We start from the raw sequence: 13,689 nt of genomic DNA on the forward strand, positions 1-13,689 counted from the left end.
TCTCATTGCCAGATGTTTCCCAGGTAAGGAGGGGGGCTAGCAACCTGCGGCCCTCCAGATGTTGAAGTGGGCCTCCCCTCCTCTGACCACTGGCTGTGCTTGTAAGTGCTGATAAGCACTGCAGCCCTAAGGCATCTTTTTAAATTATTGTTTTTAATACATAACATATAAAACAAAATGTGACATTGAGTATTATGATATATTTTGTTTTATACACACACACACACATATACATACATACAGAGATATACACACAGACATACAACCACTTGATTCAAATCCTTACTCTGCAATAAAGTTCACTGGACAACGCTTTACCTGATGGTTTGAACCTGAAAGGGTGATCCAGATTTCAGGCAAAAAAAACCCCACTGTTTTCTGGGTGCTGTTAGCACAACTTTCCAGAAGGCTAAACTGGGGAAAAATAGACAACATGATGTATAGAGTGATGGACTAGGACTCAGGAGACCTGGGTTCAAATCCCTGCAGGGTCATGGAAAGGTGTTCGTGTGTGTATGTTTAACTGCTTAAAAAGCAAGGCAAAGTGTGTTGCTTATATATCGTCCCACTCTCTGCACTGTTTACAATTTAATTATGCAGGCTAATACAGTACATTCCATCCTCTGAAGGATGAATCAACCTTGAGCTGGCTACCTGAATCCGCTGGGATTAAATGCAGGTCATGAGCAGAGTCTTCACTGCAGTACTGCAGTTTAGCCACTATGCTAAAGCTATGCCCTAAACATCACACTTATCTAGAAAGCTTTACTAGGAAAAAATAAATATAAATCAGTTCTGTCTTTATGGCACATAACACAGAAAGCCTAGCACTATTATCCCCAGAAACTACCAGCTAGTTTGGGATTCTGGGATTTTTAGCCAAGAAAGATAATTAAATAAATATATAACTTGCCCTGCGCGGTCACAATAATCATTAGGTTATGTTGAGAACTAACTGTTGAATAAACATCGCACAGCAGCTTTTGTGCTTGAGGAAGGATTTCAACTAAATTTAGAGGTATGCATTCAGATTCAGAAATATCCAGAATTCACTGAATAATGCCTTCTATGGATAGTTCGGAATATATCAAAATACAAATTGGATAGTTCTGAATATTTGTAATAATAACTCCTAATATTCTGGGTCCCATTTACTCGTACAAATAAGAAAAGCCAAAGGCTAGTTTTCTGCTTGCTAGAAGAAGTGAAAGTGAAAGCTATTTCTCAGGCTTCCTGGAGTGATCTCTTGAGAAATGAAACTGGGAGAGACACTCTGGCATCAAAGGCTGTGGGGCCAAAGAACTCAGCATTTCCTGATTGGGGTTGCTATGGGTTTCCCAAGGAATGGGGTTCTTGCCTGAAAATAAAACCTGAAAATTAAGTCTATTTGCCCCAATGCAAGCAAGCCAAAAGAGACAAAGAGAAACAGTCTCAAGATGTCTGGAATAGGTAACAATATGTGGTGTCTTTATTGCGTGTTAAAAAGCTTAATGCATTCCTGAGACTGTTTCTCTTTGTATCTTTTGGGTTTTATTGGACGTGCCAGTTCCCTACAATTTGTTTCCAATGAAAGCAAGCACCAGAAGATATTTTTTTCCATTGGTTCTTTCCATCAGAAAGATGAGCATAGCTACTTATAAATGCCCCAAGCATTTGTTGTTAGGATATGCTCTGGTGCAAGCCTGCACTGCAGCAGTTTTCTTGGTGTCCTTTTCTGAACCTTCGAATTACATTTATAAGGGGCAGGGAATGCCAGCCAACTTTTCATCCCATGCAACAGCAGCTAGTGAAGAAGATCTGGCTAGCAAAGAGCAGTAAGGAAATAGCAATATTCCAAGCACCCTGAATAGCAGTACTAATACAGTACTTATATTCTCTACAGCCCACGTCCCTCGCACCTGCAACAACAGGGAAAGCTTTCTGGAACAGTGTCTTCACCGACACCTTATCTTCTGGGGCTGAAAAAGAGTCTCTTTCCTGCTGGCATTCTCGCTGTTCAGGATTCAATCAGTGATGCCCATGACAATGATCTCCTAATCATTTTTTGTTCAGCACAATCCCTGGAAAGGTGTCAGAGGACAGAGGGAAACCCTTTTAAAATGTTTTGCCCATTTGTGTTTTTTTTTTTTTTAAAGAGGAAAGTAAGGACTTCATTTATATGGACTGTAACAAGAGTTCCAGAAAGCTGGAAATTCCAGAGTTTTTAAATTCCAAATTCTGAATCCAAAGGGCTGTAATTCTGAATTCTGGATCCAAATTTTGGTTCTCATGCACAGCCCTACGAACTCATCACTGATATTCACTGATCATATCACTGATTGCTTGTGAAAGGTTTATAGAAGTAGATCAAGCTACGCCTGCAAGGGGCCTCCACCTGTTTTACACAATAGTTTCTTCCTTTTCATTTCAAGCTGTCTTCCACTGAGAAAGGACATGGTAACTAAGGGTTCACCCATTTTACCACTGCCAGGGTTATCTGCTAAATCCCGAAACCTTCCACACACTGTAGATGTTGCATAATCTGTCATTACGGTATGGGATTCCCATGTGAACTGGACACAATAAAGCTTTCAAGGAAACCTTGAGACAGGCAGAGAAGCCAAGCAGCGTTTAAATTGTATTCATTAAATGTATGGCTGTTACAAATGAAAAACTGAACAGGTTAAACATCTGGAAGATGGAAAAATTCCAAGCGGCCTCTCTTTTATTGCTTTATATATTATGTCTCTGTAATATATAGATAGATTTTTTTTAAGCATATAGGTTGCAAAGTCATTCTTTGGATACAAATGCAGTGCAAGGCTGTTTATCGTAGGAGTTGGAGTTCAAAGAATTGTTATCTCTGGAGATAACATCAGAATGTTTTCCTTTATAATACAAATACTCCCACTTGAGCTCTTGCAGGGCTAACTCTTTCAGCTCTGGAGGAGGGCCACCTCCATCAGCTCGGAGTTCGATGAAGTGGCATGTCCTTGTTCTTCCTCTGTAGACACCTTTGAGTTTGGGTCCTTCCACGCTGAAGGTTTAGAAGCTGATCTTTTCTGAACTTGATGCCACCCGCTGCCTTTGGTGCAGGGGTAGCTGACACTCAGAGGATTGAAACCGGCCCGGGCGATCTCACAGATTTGGCCACTTCAAATTTACGACAAAGCAAAGTATTTGGCTAGCAGTGAATTCATCTCAGATGCAGGAAGGACAGATTGAGCGTTATTATGCCCTGATAAGATAAAGTCAAGATTTTCTTTCAGCAGCCTCAAATAACTTTTTCATAACAGGTCTGACTACATAGCAGTCACGTTATAGGTTCATGTAGTGAAGGTGGTCAGAATGCCAACGTGTCTGGAACCGGTTATGGTCTCTTTGCAAGTTTTCAGGTACGTGATGAGATGTGTTGCAAGTAGGATGATGAGGAAGTGGAATGACCATCCCTAAGGCCAGACTTTTATTGGAGAAAGGGCAGGGTGAATAATTTTATAAATCTCCAGTTGAAGTTGGTTAGAATTTAGGGGTGCAGGAAGGCACCATGTATCCCTTAAGACTCCCTTGGTGGTTCTCAATCTTCTGTCTTTCAAAATGTTTTGAACTTCAATTCCCATATGAATTTTTGGTCATAATTCCCTTTTTGCTACACAGTAGAAGTGCAGAGACTCACAGAGGCGAATAGCTACAAGCTCCTTCCTTCCTCCCTCCCTCCCTCCCTCATAAAATCTGAACCACTCACCCTGAGATGTTTGTAGGAGAAAGAATAAAAAACATATCCTTACTTGCAGTTGCAATAATATTAGCTGTGGGTCTGATGGCAATTTTAATTGTATTTTAATTGTATTTTAATTATTTTATCTTTTACTGTATTGAATTTTAATTATTGTAAGCCGCCCAGAGACCTCTGGGTAGTGTGGGCAGCATATAAATAAATAAACAAACAAACAAACAAACAAACAAACAAACAGATCAACAGCAAATAAACAACTGCCTGTTTCCAACTGAGGAAACAGAAGGAAGAAGAACACAGAGCAGAGAGCCGGGGCTCTCTTTGAATTCAGTGGTAGGAAGGAACAATTGGTTAGGGCTAAATAGATTGACAGTCACCTCAGGTCCCTCCCAGTCATTCAGACTAAAGGCAGCATGCGAGGTTATAAAAATTCCAACATGTTCCACTGCCAGAAAATGACATGGAACTCAGTGGCACTTTCTATGACCACTCCTGCACTTAAGAGGCTGGCAGTATGTTTTAGGCATTAGAAAGAGCATTAGTTTATACTATATTTGTAGCAATAACCCTGAAGCCAGAGCTGATGACATTCAGTCTTTGCAGAGGTCCTTTACACCACTTTCCCCCTGATATGCAAGTAAAGGTAAACTGAAGCAGATTTTAGCACCGAACAGAGATTTATTTTGAAGAGAGAGGAAGCCTAGTGGTTACTCTATTAAAGGCCATGGGACTTTCTTCAAGACAAGGATATGGATGGATCAAATGGCTGAAATCCAGCAGGAAATCACAAACGGAATAGGCACATTGGATTGGTAGGGATTTGGTAAGTCAGCTCCTCAGTAACTTCCACTTGATTCAATGGGCCTACTCTAGTTGTGATTCCAGCTGGTGTAGCAACACAAGCACCACATAAGGTTGCCAAAAGCCCAAACAAACCTTAACTTTTCCACTGGCCGCGAGGCTTCACCACATCGCCTTTAATCAGAAATGCAAATAGTCTTTCAAGGAAGTGTTAATGTTTAGACTGCTAACGTGCAATGAGAACATTAAGGAAGAAAAGGAGGAGAAGATTTCTAACCTTTCCTTGGTGATTCCCCGCATTCTGAAGCTCTCACTCACTGGGCATCAGCAACAATGAACCTCAGTCTTTACCACTTGCGAAAACCTAGCTGGTGATGTTTTTGCTTCTGCTCTTCAGAAAGCTCCGTCTTATTTTGTCCTTCCCTCTGTCACTGGCCTGTACTATATTCCAGATGTAGGACATATCTGTAGCTCCCAACAGGCTTAAGCTAAGGTACCCAATGGTGAAGAATGAAAGGAGATGGTGGGGATCATCAGGAGAGGCCTTTCTCTTAGTCCTGCCACCTTCACAGATGTGTTTGGTGGGAACATGGAACAAGGCCTTCTCTGTCGCTGCTCCCAGACTCTGGAACTCCCTCCCACTGGAGTCCAGACCCGCTCCATCTTTGCTGTCTTTCCAGAAGCAGATGAAGACCTTTCTCTTCAGGTGATGTATGCCACCTTGGGTGCTTTTTAAGGAAAAAGGCAGAGTAAAAATATTTTAAATGAATAAATAAAAAAAGCCATCTTCTTATTACCTTCGTTTTGCATTTTCAGGGGGATACCAAGTGTCAGGAAAGGATGGACTCTGGGCTAATGGAGGAAGAGACAAACCAAGCATGGAATGAGAAAAATGCAAAAGCTGGCCTTTTGTGACAATGTCATTCAACACAGGGATTTGTTAATCCCTGGTTTTTAATAAAAACTGACACGGAAAATATCCGTGAGCGTTTTTTTCCTGGTAGCATATGGTTCATAATTCCCTTGCAGTATTGCAGAACCTGTTTTAAAATGAACACTGGCCTTTGAGGACTCAAAGAGATAGAGGGTGAGAGAGGGGGGGGAACCCTTCTAGCTTGATAAGGTTGGCTTTTGTTGTTCAGGTACAAAGTAGCTGAAATACAGTGGTACCTCGCTAGACGACAACCTCGTAAAATGATGAATCCGCATGACGATGAGGTTTTGCGATTGCTATAGCGATTCGCAAAACAGTGATTCCAATGGGCGATTTTCGCTGGACGATAATTTGGTCCGTGCTTCGCGGACTGTTTTTTCGCAAGACGACGATTTTTACAGCTGATCAGCGGCTTCGCAAAATGGCTTCCCTGTGTTTTCGGGACCCATGCTTTGCAGGACAGCCATTTTAACAGCTGATTGGCGCTCGCAAAATGGCTTCCCTATGGGCGATCTGTGCAGGACGACAATGTATTTTCCCCATTGGAACGCATTAAACAGGTTTCAATGCATTCCAATGGGGAAACGGTTTTCACATGACGATGATTTCGCTAAACAGCGATTTCTGTGGAACGGATTATCATCGTCATACAGGGCACCACTATACCTTCACCATCCTTGGGGGGGAAAAAACTGCATTTATCCATAACAGTGGTTCCCAAGCTGGAGTCTCCAGATGTTCTTGAACTACAACTCCCAGAAATCCCAGCCAGCACAGCTAGAGGTGAAGGCCTCTGGGAGTTTTACCCCAAGAACATCTGGAGACCACGGTTGCGAACCATTGTTCTATAGAAACACTTTCAGAAAAAGTACCACCATAACATATAAATATGGGATTCCTTCGTGAAAATGGTACAGTCAGGCACCAAGTAATAGGTTAAGGGCTCATCTGTTATGTGTTACCTGGCAGGATTCTTCATAGGGTGAACAGAGCTGTCTTTGCAAGAAGAAAAATAGACATCAATCTGATCTTGGAAATGACAATACCTAGAAATCAGTGTTGCACTATTTCAACTTCCTAGAACACTTTCTCACTGACCTCAAAGTAGCCACTGCAGAAAAAAAGAATTTCAGCGGGAGGTTTGACAGTGCAAAACAGAAGTGCACTATATCCACAAATTCCAGCATATATCTAGATGCTGAAGCAGACACTGGGGCTTCTTATCACTTACGTCACAATAATTCCCCCTCGTGACTCTACTGTCATTCTTGTTTATCTTTTGTTTTATGATTAGAAAAAAAGAAAGTTACTGCCTATGAAACCACTCCAATAATTGATTTTTAAAAACGGGGGGGGGGGGGGAATTATTTGCTCTTGCAGAGCAAGGGGCCTCAATCTGCACTGCCCTCACTCTGATATGGCTATATATTGCAACTAAAGCCATTGGCTGTGTGACACCATTTGGAAGTCCATTCCAAGGGAGGGTAATGCCTCCTATTTGTACTCTGATCTGCAGCCAAATCCAGCTGGGCTCTGTTAGCATGCTCCCCATAGGAATCCCAGTTTGATGATGGATGATCTGGGAAGCAGCCCTATCGGATTGTGTTTTAAAGTGCCACAATTGCACGTAAGAAAAAGGAGCGGTTGCTATTCTCGTGAGCTAAGGCTGACACGTAATAATAGAAATACACCTATTGTTTAAGGGGAGGGGAAGAGAAGACACGGCAGCACTTTAAAGACTGACAGGTTTATTTCAGGGTGAGCTTTCGTGAATCAAAACCCACCTCTTCAGGCTGTAAGTCACAGTGACTGCCAGTCACTGTTGCCGCAGCCATTACACCAAACTGGCTCAAGTTAGGCTGTAGGATCTGAATGAAAGCAAGCCTCAGGCCTGTTCACGCTAAAGATGTTCAGCACCAGATTAAATGATGCTCGAAGGCTGCCGTTGTAGAAGGCTGTGAACGGTTCTTTCTAAACTTGGCCCTGGTGACTCACATCCTGTGGTTAAGAAGCATTCCTTATGTCTGGTGTGAAGTGTTAAACACAACCGTAAACTGTCTAGGGCTGAACTTGCTCCCTAGCAGGAAAGGATACCATATGACGTTTCCACTGTGTGGGAGGTGGGCGTTTTGTGTTTGTGTGATGTGTAAAATGGCGCAGTTTGATGCCGTGTCCCTTACCCTCTCTGGAACCTGTCCTTAAAAGCAACTGCTTTTTTTCTGAAGGCGGTGCTGTTTCAATTCAGGATTTCTAGGGAATTGATTTTATTTTGATCTGTGATGAGAAAACCCCCTCCTGGTTATACTCAGAGTTTACCTCAGCTGTCTCACTATTTTCCTCCCCCAAGTTGAGAAATAGTTCTGTTCCCCCCCCCCCGAGTTCAGTGGGTTCTGAGTTATTTGGGTATAATTAAAAATAGAAAACGATATGGGTATTTTTTTAATCTGTTGGTTTTTACTGTTATGATATTACTGCTGTTATATTAACTCTACCATGTATCCAAGCACTTCCCTCAGAGGAGAGTTAATTCAAGAGCACTTCAGCTGAAAACCCAATTCTTTCTGCCAAGTAGAGGAAGCTCACTAAATCCATCCTTTGGTAAGTCAAAACATATATACAGCTCTCATTAATTCAATGGCGAGAGCTGGACCATAAAGAAAGCTGACCGCCGAAGAATTGATGCTTTTCAATTGTGGTGCTGGAGGAGACTCTTGAGAGTCCTCTGGACTGCAAGGAGATCAGACCTATCCATTCTGAAGGAAATCAACCCCGAGTGGTCACTGGAAGGACAGATCCTGAAGCTGAGGCTCCAATACAATACAATACAATACAATACAATACAATACAATACAATAAAATGAGCCTCGTGGCGCAGTGGTTAAAATGCTGTACTGCAGCTAAAACTGTGCTCATGACCTGGGGTTCAAATCCCAGGTAGCCAGCTCAAGGTTGACTCAGCCTTCCATCCTTCCGAGGTCGGTAAAATGAGTATCCAGCTTGCTGGGGGGGCAATGTGTAGCCTGTATAATTAAATTGTAAACCGCCCGGAGAGTGCTTGTAGCGCTATGGGGCGGTATATAAGCCCAATAAATAAATAAATAAATAAATAAATAAATAAATAAATAAATAAATAAATAAATAAATAAATAAATAAATAAATAAATAAATAAATAAATAAATAAATAGGGAGACAGTGGAAGATAGGAGGGCTTGGCGTGCTCTGGTCCATGGGGTCACGAAGAGTCGGACACGACTAAACGACTAAACAACAAAAAGTTAAGACCAACAATAGGTTCTAGTCTTTAATGGAAAAGTTCTTTTCCCTGAGAGTCAGAAGAAGACTGAAATTCCCTGAGAGTCAGAAGAAGACAGCTATGAAGGAACTTTGAAAGATTCTGAAATGTAAGGATGTGTCATTGCAGATGGGTGCCAAGATCATTTCTACTGTGGGATTCCCACATACTATGCTTGTGAAGCTGGACAATGAAGAAAGGTGACAGTGAAAAAAAATTGACACATTCAAAATGTGGGAATGAAGGAGAGCTTTATGGATGCCACAGAGCTCCAAAAAGACAAATAAATGGTTCTAAACCACATTAAGCCTGAATTCTCACTAGTACCTAAAACACCTAAACCAAAATGATCATATTTGACATGCATCATGAGAAGAAAACCCTGAAAAAAATAACCCGATAATGGCAGAAAAAGTGGAAGGCAGTAGGAAGAGAGGAGCAGCAAACATGAGATGGACAATCTCAACAAAGGAAGCCATAGCCCTTTAGTTTGCAAGGCCTGAGCAGGGCTTCGAACCCCAAAGCCACCTTTTGGAAGTCATTAATTCATTGGGTTGTCAGAAGTGACTTGACAGCCTATAAAACAACACAGTTTCAGAGTTCCAGGCTCTTTAGAATACAGTTTCCATCATTCCTAACCAATGAACCAAACTGACTGGGGATCATGGGAAACAGAATCCAACTTCTACTAGATTAGGAATGGCTACCTCCACTTCTTGCAGACAGTGACTGCTTTGGGGGATCCCCTATTTATTCTCCTCAGCAGGGTCCCCTACAACCACCCTCCATTTCCACCGAGGACCGCTAGAAGGGTGCGAGAGAAACGCTGGAGGGTTGAGACTCTACCGTCGTGCCTTTGATCCTTGTTAATATTTTGCTAATCAAGGCCCGGGCTGCTGATTAAGCTCGCTTCTCCAAAGAGCCTTCTCCCAACACCTGCAGGATAACAGTCAGTGAGGCACAAATTGAGAGCGTGGCTATTTTTATCCCTTGCCACGTCAAACAGAAAGCAACTTTTCTGGTTGGGGGAAGCTGGGTTTCTATTTTATGGCCAAGGATAGTTATCGGGGGGAAACAACCTAAAACAACCCAGGAATTGAAGAATGGGAGGGCATTCAAAACCCAACCCAAAAGAGGGAAATCATCAATATATTTTGAAATGCACATCTGTAGAAGAACCCTAGTTGAACATCTGCAGGAAGGCAGCCGTTAGACGGGTGGCTTGAGAGAGCCTCTGATCTGACCCCAGAAAGGATCGCACCCTGACCCATAGAGATGTCGCAGATAATAATTCTAGTGGATGTGGTCTCAGAGATGACCGGCAATCCGTCTTTAGTCTGAAGGACGCAAGGTGAGCAAACTTGTATTTGTGCATGTGTGTATACACACTTGCGTGTTGTGGCGGACACTACTCAGGGTTGGCACAGGAGACAGGAAATCCCACAAAAGCCTCCTTTCAACAACAACAACAACAGGGGGACTATTCTGACTGATGATGATGCTTTTCAGGGAATTCCAGGTAGAGAATGCTCAGATGTGGGTTTATCAATCCGTGGGACTCTCCAACTTGCCCAAGGCCACCCAGGATGGCTGTGCTCCCAAGGAGGCCCAGGGGGGAATTGAACCCCCAACCTCTTGCTCCACAACTGGAGGGAAACTATCCCCTTTAACTGTTTCTCCTTCAAATCTTTATGCCCCAACAGGCTTCTAAGAGTCTGGAAAAGTTCTTTTTTCTCTCTCAAATGACAGCTCTCAGAACCATCTGGTCACCATGGCCACCCTTCTAGCTTGATAAGGTTGGCTTTTGTTGTTCAGGTACAAAGTAGCTGTAATACAGTGGTACCTCGCTAGATGACAACCTCGTAAAACGATGAATCTGCATGACAATGAGGTTTTGTGATCGCTATAGTGATTCGCATAACAGTGATTCCAATGGGCGATTTTCGCTGGATGATGATTTGGTCTGCGCTTCGCGGACCGTTTTTTCGCAAGACGATGATTTTTACAGCTGATCAGTGGCTTCACAAAATGCCTTCCTTCCTTCCTTCCTAATCTGATTGTGCTCTTCAGGAGAGAGAAACAGGTTATCGTTTCTCAAAGAGACGTCTAGTTTTCTAGCTAACCAAAAGAAACTAGGATGTTGTTTAACCCACAGCAGGTGTGAGTTTCATGTCATGCTAAGAGCAACTTATCAATGATAGGAAATGTACCAGCCATCTGAAAAAAAAATCATAAATAGAGAACTATGATCTAATTAAGTAGCCAGCAGACCTAATTAAAAGTTCTTGGCATCAGAAAAGCATCCGTGGAAACATATGCACCTTTTCTCACATGGGGTTGGCCAGTGGGGCTCCACTTAATATGCTTGCATAGAATTAAAGTTTTCATGTCATAGTTTGAATACTTTTTTCTGGTGGCTCTCTGCCACTTGCCCAAGGATCCACAGGTTGGCATTTCTTCTGGGAGGCACAGTGGGGGAATCAAACTCACGACCGCACCAACTGTAACTCCCTGAACTATCCAGCCAGGTTTATCTAAAGATAAAAATCCTAGCTACAAGTATAATTGAGCCTAGTTTAATTAAGTCTGCAGTCTCCTACCCTCTGTCTGAAGACCAGGATTAAGTGCAGACACACATCGTGTAGTTTTCAAATTAGCTAGCTTTGTCATGTAGATTTTATGTCGTGCAGGTTTTATGCCCAAGTTTCCTTTCCAATTTTATTTCTGAAAAACGAAAGTCTGCCTGAATTGCTTCTCTCCAACAGCTCATGGCTTCCAGGTATTAGGAGAGGCCATCTGTCTAGAAGGTCTGCTCCTGCTCTCTCATCGCCTGTTTCTTCACGTCCAACTGGAAGCAAATTTCTGACATATGCTTGTCCGACATTTTGGCTGTGGCATTTTTGTCCGTCCTAATGAAATGCACTGACTCACTGCAGATTTTTGACATTTTTCTTCTAAAGGGGCTTTCTGTACCTTTTATGCCTCTATCCCGAAGAAGCCAGAAACCGGCTAACAAGCTAACCTGATGGGTATATGTGTTGCAAGCTAACTTTATTTTTTCCTAGTTTGAAAGGAAATCTGCAAATCTGCACTGCCATTGGTCAGAAATATCCTCCAATGACTGAAGGAACTTCATCAAATACTCTACCCTGGGTGAGCTAGCACTGAAATAGAGAATGCCACGTAGTACATTAAAAGCAGATTGCAGTAGCCACATAGCGCCATCTACCCCCACAACTGTGCATTGTACCAGTTATTCCTTTTTAAGGTTAAGAAGCTTTTTACACCAGTACCTAGCCGTCTATAATAATAACGATGTGCCATCAAGTCAATTCTGACTTACGGTGACTCTTTCCAGGGTTTTCTACATGGCAAATACTCAGAGGGACATGGTGGCGCTGCGGGCTAAACTGCTGAAGCCTCTGTGCTGCAGGGTCAGAAGACCAAGCAGTCCTAAGATCGAATCCACGCGACGGAGTGAGCACCCGTCGCTTGTCCCAGCTCCTGCCAACCTAGCGGTTCGAAAGCATGCAAATGCAAGTAGATCAATAGGGACCACCTCGGTGGGAAGGTAACAGCGTTCCGTGTCTAAGTCGCACTGGCCATGTGACCACGGAAGATTGTCTTTGGACATAACGCTGGCTCTATGGCTTGGAAACGCCCCCTAGAGTCGAACATGACTGGACAAAAATTGTCAAGGGGAACCTTTACCTTTACCTTTACAAATACTCAGAAGTGGTTTCCCATTCACTTCTCCTGGTGCCGCCTTGAGACTGTGCAGCTTGCCCAAGGCCACATAGGCTGGCTCTTCTCCTGGGACACATAGCAGGGAATCATACTCCCAGTCTCAGGCTCCACAGCCAGAGACCTAAACCACTGAGCTACCCAGTCAGCTAGCCTTCAATATGAGTGCCCCGAATTTGCTGATCCACAGGCTAGGGTGCATTTAATTACAGGAGTTCCAGTTGCTGAATCTTTTGCTCTGCAGCCACAACACTGTGATCACTGCCAGAACCACTTATTCTTCTGTTTATCTCACTCCTACCAGAAGTTACACCAGGAACAATAAAGGAAAATGAAGCTTTGGATTCTGTGACTGGGAGGTTCAGGATTGGAAATTCTTTGATAAGAACCGGGCATATTTAGAAGAACCGGGCATGCTGAGCCTTGTGAAAAGAAGACTGAAGGGAGATAAGATAGCACTTTTCAAACACTTGAAAGGCTGTCTTATAAGGGAGGGGCAGGATCCGTTGTCAACCATCCCAGAATGCAGGACGCGAAACAATGGACACAAGCTACAGAAAGCCAGATTTAGGCTATCAGGGGGGAAAAACCTTCTTAACTGTTAGAACAGCACAACAGTGGAACTAATTACCTTGGGAGGTGGTGAGTGCTTCAGCGCTGCAGAGATAAATTGGAAAATTGGACCACCGTCTGTCAGATCTGCTTTAATTGTGATTCCTGCCTTGAGCATTAGGTTGGACTCAGTGGCCTGAGAGGCCCCTCCCAACTCCACAATTCTGTGATTTTACTTCCCCTTTTCTTCTGGTGCTTTTCGATCTGGTCAGGAGAACTTTGTTCCTTAATTCTCTTAGACCGCCGAGTGTGGTCATAATAAGAACAACACACTAAAAATGGAACTGCGTCCGCAACACATGGGAAAGCTGAAAAAACCAGTTTCCCATTTCTGGTTCACAAGAATGTGAGCACAGCTATTTTCTAATCGTCCCTTTTCCACTTAAATCAGCAGGAGGGAGATTTCCTGGGTCAGGTCATGGTGAATGTAATGTCACGTTGCCCAACGGGGCTTGGACCTACGCCAGATAGCAGGAATCTCACAGGCCGTGACTGAATTTCAGCGGTGGCTTGGCTCCGGCTGAGTGGCCAGCCTGTGTGTATATTCAGGGGGTCTTCCCATGGCTACATTTCTCTTATTTAAGCATACTACT

This window comes from Pogona vitticeps, chromosome 11, assembly GCF_051106095.1.
Source record: "Pogona vitticeps strain Pit_001003342236 chromosome 11, PviZW2.1, whole genome shotgun sequence".
NCBI lineage: Eukaryota > Metazoa > Chordata > Lepidosauria > Squamata > Agamidae > Pogona > Pogona vitticeps.